Raw genomic sequence first — 6,702 nt, 5'->3', positions numbered from 1 at the left:
CTGGGGGAAATTTTTGATGCCTGATCAGAAGCTGTGCTTTTTTGGAAAGGATTTTAATTCACTTCTAACAGGGACCCTGTGATAACAAACCACTGCCTTGTGTTGTCCTTGAAACAGAAAGGCTAAAAATTTCAAGATGCAGCCTTTGCCCTCAGGTTGAGAGCTAGCATCAGTCCTTAATGACCTCTATGAATTAACCTTTTTGCTCCAGTTTTGGACTTACAGGATTTTCTTTGTTTTACTGCCAACTCAATGATGCATTGAGCATATTTTAACCTTCTTTGTAAAGGCAAAAGCAAATACAGAACACTGCACAAAAATACATGACTTAATGTAAAAGACGTTTACTTTTGTTTTGAGAGAGAGAGAGTGAACGCATGAGAGTTGGGAGGGGATTGAGGGGTGGGGCAGTGGAGTGGAGAGAATCTTAGGCAGACTCCAGACTCAGTGTGAGGCTCGATTTTATGATCCTAAGATCAAAAAGTTAGCCAAAATCAAGAGTTGGTTGCTCAACCTACTGAACCACCAAGGCACCCTGAAGATGCTTACTTTTAAACACCCTAATCCCAAAGTTCAGGTCTAGAAACAGAACTTCACCACCATCTCCTTCTGCTCTGTATCAATCACAAATCCTTCCTTCTCCTCCAAAAGACAGCCACTATCCTGACTTCTGTAGAAATCACTTTCTTGAATTTCTATGAAATTTAATCACCCAAAGGTGAATTCAAACATTAAAACTTAAACTTAAAACTTAATTCATATTTTGTTTGGGGTGTCTTTGAAGTCCTTTATAATTTGTAGATGCCCTACCTATAACCCTTTCTTCTCCTTAAAATTTACTTACTGAAAACAGAAATCCACAGAATGGATTTTGCTGATATAATATTCATAGCTATGTTCAACATGTTCCTCTGTTCTCAGTATTTCCTGCAAATTGTGAGCTAGATCCAGAGGCTCCTTCAGGTTTGGGTTCCAACCCTTTAGCAGGTCTTCATATGGTGATGTGCACTTTCATCGTATCTGGTTGTTTCTCTTTATGAATTTTAGTGTCTTGTCCTGGACTTTTGTTTTCTGGGAGTTATTTTGATTATTGATTCAATTTCATTGCTGGTAATTAGTTTGTTCAAAGTTTCTATTTCTTCCTGATTCAGTTTTAGAAGAATTTATGTCTCTAAGAATGAGCTAATTTCTTATATGTTGTCCTATTTGTTGGCATATAATTTTTCATAATATTCTGTTATAATCCTTTGCATTTCTGTGGTGTCAGTTGTTATTTATCCTGTTTCATTTTTAAATTAATATATAATTTGTTATTTGCCTCAGGGGTGGAGGTCTGTGAATCATCAGTCTTACACAATTCACAACATTCACCAAAGCACGTACACTCCCCAATGTCCATAACCCAGGCACTCTATCCCTCCCCCACCCCAGCAACTCTCAGTTTGTTTCCTGAAATTGTGTCTTATGGTTTGTATCCCTCCCTGGTCCCATCTTGTTTCATTCTTTCAGTCTCTTCTCCCAACGAGCCCCTGACCTGCTTCTCGAATTCCTCACATCAGAGAGATCATATGATAATTTTCTTTCTGTGATTGACTTACTGTACTTCATGTAATACCCTCTAGTTCCATCCACATTGTTGTAAATGGCAAGATTTGGGGTTTTTTTTGATGGCTGCATAGTATTCCATTATATACATATACCACATCTTCTTTATCCATTCATCTGTTGATGGACATCTAGGTTCTTTCCAGTTTGGCTATGGACATTGCTGCTATAAACATTTGGGTGCATGTGCCCCTTCAGATCACTACCTTTGTATCTTTATGGTAGTGTGATTGCTGGGTTGTAGGGTAACTCTATTTTCAACTTTCTGAGGAACCTCCATAGTGTTTTCCACTGGTGTTTTCCAATGCTGCTTGCATTCCCACCAACAGTGTAGGAAGTTTCCCCTTTCTCCACATCCTCGTCAACATCTGTCATTTCCTGACTTGTTAATTTTAGCCATTCTCACTAGTGTCAGGTGGTTTCTCACTAGTCTCACTGTGGTTTTGATTTGTATTTCCCTGATGCTGAGTGATGTTGAGCACTTTTTCATGTGTCTTTTGGCCATTTGGATATCTTCTTTGCAGCTGTATCTGTTCATGTCTTATGCCTATTTCTTGATTAGATTATTTGTTTTTTGGATGTTGAGTTTGATAAGTTCTTTATAATTTTGGATACTAGCCCTATATCTGATATGTCACTTGCAAATATCTTCTCCTATGCTGTCAGTTGTCTTTTGGTTTTGTTGACTATTTCCTTTGCTGTGCAAAAGTTTTTGATCTTGATGAAGTCCCAATAGTTCATTTTCCCCCTTGCTTCCCTTGTCTTTAGTGATGTTTCTAGGAAGAAGTTGCTGCAGCTGAGGTCAAAGAGGTTGCTGCGTGTTCTTCTCAAGGATTTTGATGGGTTCCTGTCTCACATTGAGGTCTTTCATCCATTTTGAGTCTATTTTTGTATGTGGCATAAGGAAATGGTCCAGTTTCATTCTTCTGCATGTGGCTGTCCAGTTTCCTCAACACCATTTGTTGAAGAGACTGTCTTTTTTCCACTGGACATTCTTTCCTGCTTTGTCGAAGATCAGTTGACCATAGAGCTGAGGGTCCATTTCTAGGCTCTCTATTCTGTTTCATTGATCTGTGTGTCTGTTTTTTTGTGCTAGTACCATACTGTCTTGATGATGACAGCTTTATAATAGAGCTTGAAATCTGGAGTTATGACGCCACCAAATTTTTTTTTCTTTTTCAACATTCCTCTGGCTATTCAGGGCCTTTTTTGGTTCCATATAAATTTTAGGATTATTTGTTCCATTTCTTTGAGAAAAATTGATGGTATTTTAATAGAGATTACATTAAATGTATAGATTACTTTAGGTGGCATAGACATTTTTACAATATTTGTTCTTCTAATCCATAAACATGGAACTTTTTCCATTTCTTTGTGTCTTCCTCAATTTTTTTCATGAGGATTTTATAGTTTTCTGAGTCCAGAATCTTTGCCTCTTTGGTTAGGTTTATTCCTAGGTATCATAAGGTTTTGGGTGCAATTGTAAATGGGCTTGACTCCTTAATTTCTCTTTCTGTCCTGCTGTTGGTATATAGAAATGCAACTGATTTCTGTGCATTGTATGTATATCCTGACAATTTACTGAATTCCTGTATGAGTTCTAGCGGTTTTGGAGTGGAGTCTTTAGGGTTTTCTACATAAAGTATCATATCATCTGCAAAGAGTGAGAGTTTGATTTCTTTGCCTATTTGGATCTTTTAAATTTCTTTTTGTTGTCTAATTGCTGAAGCTAGGACTTCTAGTTCTATGTTGAATAACAATGGTGATAATGGACATTATTTGTAATGTCCAGGAACTGCTGTGTTTCTGACCTTAGGGGAAAAGCTCTCAGTTTTTCCCCATTGAGATTCACTGTGGGATTTTCATAGATGGCTTTTATGATATTGAGTATGTACTGTTTCTTCCTACACTGTGAAGAGTTTTGATCAAGACAGGATGCTGTATTTCGTCAAATGCTTTTTCAGCATCTATTGAGAATATCATATGATTTTTGTTCTTTCTTTTATTAATATATTGTATCACATTGATTGATTTGCAGATGTTGAACCAACCTTGCAGCCCAGGAATAAATACCACTTGGTCATAGTGAATAATCCTTTTAATGTACTGTTGGATCCTATTGGCCAGTATTTTGGTGAGAATTTTTGCATCTGTGTTCATCAAGGACATTGGTCTATAATTCTTCATTTTGATGGGGATCTTTGTCTGGTTTTGGGATCAAGTTAATGCTGGCCTCATAAAATGAGTTAGGAATTTTTTCTTCCATGTCTATTTTTGGGAATAGTTCCAGAGGAATAGATATTAATTCTTCTTTAAATGTTTAGTAAAATTCCCCTGGGAAGCCATCTTGCCATGGGCTCTTTTTTGTTGGGAGATTTTTGATTACTGCTTCAATGTCTTTACTGGTTATGGGTCTGTTTTCTATTTCTTCCTGGTTCAGTTTTGGTAGCTCATATGTCTCTAGGAATACATCCATTTCTTCCAGATTGTCAAATTTGCTGGTGTATTGTTGCTTATAATGTGTTTTTATAATTGTATTTCTTTGGTGTTGGTTGTGATTGCTCCTCTTTTATTCATGATTTTACTAATTTAGGTCCTTTCTCTTTTCTTTTTGATAAGTCTGGACAAGGGTTTATCAATCTTATTAATTCTTTCAAAGAATCAGCTCCCAGTTTTGTTGATCTGTTCTACTGTTCTTTTGGTTTCTATTTCATTGATTTCTTCTCTGGCCTTTATTACTTCTCTTCTCCTGCTGGTTTAGGCTTTCTTTGCTGTTCTTTTTCTAGCTCCTTTAGATGTAGGATTAGGCTGGATACTGGAGATCTCTCTTCTTTCTTGAGAAAAGCTTGTATTGCTATATACTTTCCTCTCATGATCGCCTTTGCTGTGTCCCAAAGATTTTGAACAGTTGTGTTTTAATTTTCATTTGTTTCAGTGAATTTTTTCAATTCTTTTAATTTTCTGGTTGACACATTCATTCATTAGTAGGATGCTCTTTAGCCTCCATGCATTTGAGTTCCTTCCAACTTACCTTTTGTGGTTGAGTTCTAGTTTCAAAGCATTGTGGTCTGAAAAATATTCAGGGAATGATCCCAATCTTTTGGTACCAGTTGAGACCTGATTTGTGACCTAGGATGGTGATCTATTCCAGAGAAGGTTCTATGTGCACTAGAGAAGAATGTGTATCCTGTTGCTTTGAGATGGAAAGTTCTGAATATATTTGTGATGTCCATCTGGTCCAGTGTGTCATTTAAGACCTTTATTTCCTTGTTGAATCTTTTGCTTAGATGATCTGTCCATTTCAGTGAGGGGGATGTTAAAGTCTCCTATTATTGTATTATTGTCAATATGTTTCTCTGATTTGGTTATTAACTGGTTTATATAATTGGTTACTCCCATGTTAAGGGCATAGATAATTAAAACTATTAGATCTTCTTGTTGAACAGACCCTTTAAGTATGATATAGTGTCCTTCCTCATCTCTTATTATAGTCTTTGGCTTAAAATCTTATTTTTCTGATATAAGGATTGCCACCCCAGCTTTCTTTGGATGCCCATTAGAATGATCAATTGTTTTCCACTCCCTCACATTAAATCTGGAGGCGTCTTTGGTTCTAAAATGAGTTTCTTGCAGACAGCATATTGATGGGTCTTGTTTTTTATCCATTCTGATACACTGTGTCTTTTGACTGGGGCATTTAGCCCATTTACATTCAGGGTAACTATTGAAAAATATGAATTTAATGCCATTGTATTGCCTGTAAGGTGACTGTTACTGTATATTGTCTCTCTTTTCCTTTATTGTCTGTTACTTTTAGACTCTCACTTTTCTTGGAGGACCCCTTTCAACATTTCCTGTAGGGCTGGTTTGGTGTTTGCAAATTCTTTCATTTTTTGATTGTCCTAGGAGCTTTTTATCTCTCCTTCTTGTTTCAGTGTCAGCCTAACTGGATATAGGATTCTTGACTACATATTTTTCTCATCTAGTACCCTGAATATATCATGCCAGTGCTTTCTGGCCTGCCAGGTCTCTGTGGATAGGTCTGCTGCTAATCTAATATTTCTACCATTGTATGTTACAGACCTCTTGTCCTGAGCTGCTTTCAGGATTTTTCTCTTTGTTACTGAGATTTGTAATAGATAACAAGATATTGACTTGTTGGGCGCCTGGGTGGCTCAGTGGGTTAAGCCAGGTCATGATCTTAGGGTCCTGGGATCGAGTCCTGCATTGGGCTCTCTGCTTGGCAGGGAGCCTGCTTCCTCCTCTCTCTCTGCCTGCCTCTCTGCCTACTTGTGATCTCTCTCTGTCAAATAAATAAATAAAATCTTTTAAAAAAAAGATATTGACTTGTTTTTGTTGATTTTGAGAGGGATTCTCTGTGCCTCCTGGATTTTGATTCTTGTTCCCTTTGCCAAATTAGGGAGATTCTCTAGTATAATTTGCTCCAATATACCTTCTTAGCCTCTCTCTCTTCTTCTTCTGGGGTGCCAATTATTCTAATATCTTTTCATCTTATGGTATCAATTATCTCTCAGCTTCTCCCTTCATGGTCCAGTAGTTGTTTATCTCTCTTTTTCTCAGCTTCTTTATTCTCCATCATTTGTTCTTCTATATAACTAATTCACTCTTCTGCCTCATTTATCCTAGCAGTAAGAGCCTCCGTTTTTGATTGCACATCATTAATAGCTTTATTGATTTCAACTTGGTTAGATATTAGATCCTTTATTTAGCCAGAAAGGGATTCTGTAGTATCTTCCATGACTTTTTTTTTTTTTGAGCCCAGCTAGCACCTTGTTAATCAATATTCTGAATTCTAGTTCTGACATCTTACTAAAGTCTGTATTGATTAGGGCTCTAGCAGTTGTACTACCTCTTGTTCCTTTCTTTCTTTCTTTCTTTTTTTTTTTTTTTTTGAGGTGAGTTTTTCTACCTTGTCATTTTATCCAGATAAGACAGATGAATAAGAGAACAAAATACTAAAGGGTAGCAATGACACCAGAAAAAATATATGATAATTTTGGGTATATTTTGGTCTGTTAGAGGAAACTGCCTCCCAAAATTTTAAATAAAGAAAAACTTATATTTATACAAAAATAA

This window comes from Mustela putorius, unplaced genomic scaffold (genome assembly GCF_011764305.1).
Source record: "Mustela putorius furo isolate JIRA1106 unplaced genomic scaffold, ASM1176430v1.1 tig00000460_pilon_pilon_pilon, whole genome shotgun sequence".
Classification (NCBI taxonomy): domain Eukaryota; kingdom Metazoa; phylum Chordata; class Mammalia; order Carnivora; family Mustelidae; genus Mustela; species Mustela putorius.
This window is presented reverse-complemented; position numbering follows the sequence as displayed.